Source organism: Tiliqua scincoides, chromosome 4 (assembly GCF_035046505.1).
Source record: "Tiliqua scincoides isolate rTilSci1 chromosome 4, rTilSci1.hap2, whole genome shotgun sequence".
NCBI lineage: Eukaryota > Metazoa > Chordata > Lepidosauria > Squamata > Scincidae > Tiliqua > Tiliqua scincoides.
Window position 1 is genome coordinate 23,320,703 of NC_089824.1, and position 1,347 is coordinate 23,322,049.

At 45.0% G+C, this 1,347-nt stretch overlaps 1 pseudogene; it reads left to right on the forward strand.

Moving 5' to 3' along the window:
• Positions 1-384: 384 nt before the first annotated feature.
• On the forward strand, positions 385-501 carry LOC136650270 (5S ribosomal RNA; annotated as a pseudogene).
• Positions 502-1,347: the final 846 nt, after the last annotated feature.

The window sequence follows — 1,347 nt, forward strand, 5'->3', positions numbered from 1 at the left end:
AGAGTTAATTAATACTCTGTGCAATGGTCGAAGTGGTCAAGATACAACTTATGGAGGTGGCCAATATAGAGAGGTTGGTCTCCCATAGTGTATATGCAGTGTCTGTCCATACTGTGAAAATTAGGTCAACTTAAGGAGGTGGTCATTATAGAGAGGTGGTCAACTTTGGAGGTTCTACTGTAATTATACAAAATTATTATTCTGAAAGCTGATCCAGAAAAGTATTAAATGTAAATCATCTTGGGGCACAATCCTAACCCCTTATGTCAGTGCTTTCCAGACTCTGTGGCAGGGTGAAAAGGAAGTTCGCAGCATGATTCCATCTACAATACATCTACCTGTTTGTGAGGAGGCACAAATGACCAGAAGATCAACAGGCATGTCGCTAAGAAACCTTACCTTGCACATTCCTGATCTCGTCTGATCTTGGAAGCTAAGCAGGGTTAGGCCTGGTTAGTACTTGGATGGGAGACCGCTTGGGAACACCAGGTGCTGTAGGCTTATACCATAGTCTTTCGAGACTGAAGGTTGCCAACCATCAAAGAAGGTTGCCATAAGAGGGAAAGAAGTCTTGGTCTTAGACTGACATAAGAAGAGCCCTGCTGGATCAAGCCAAAGGCCCACCTAGACCAGCTTCCTATATTTCATAGTGGCCCACCAGATGCCTCTGGGAGTATACAAGACATTGAGATGCCCAAGTCTAAGCATCTATAGTAGTCATACAAAAGAGGTACCACAATTCTATGCAATATGACTCCAGATCTGCTTTTCAGAACAGCCGTTTCATCCTGTTGAAAACTATGTATGTTACTTTTGGCCTGTGGAAAGATATAGCTGATAGGAAGAAATAGCACACTGACAGGAATAAGACTCATATTCATATTCATGCTCATATTTCTTGTTTGGAACAACTGTAGCACTCCTAAACAGCTGAGTTACAGCACCAGGTCTGATGGAAGCATTATTGCTAATAAGAACATAAAAAGAGCCCCGCTGGATCAGGCCAAAGGCCCATCCAATCCAGCTTCCTGTATCTCACAGTGGCCCATCAAATGCCCCAGGGAGCACACAAGACAACAGACACAACCTGTGTCCTGGTGCCCTCCCCTGCATCTGGCAATCAGAGGCAGCCAGAGGCAGGGGATAATTCTTATCCCTGCAACCCTCACTGGGCCTTGGCAGAAGGAGGCAGTGTTAAGTGCTGACATCCATGCAACTTTCCTACATGGTGATTGGTGCTTTTCATGTACAGGTGTTGGGGAATCTGCCTAATGTGAAATAACAGTTAGTGGAGAGGAGGGCATTGGGCAGAGCACATGGCACCGTTGCTGTGGATCATATGGAAAT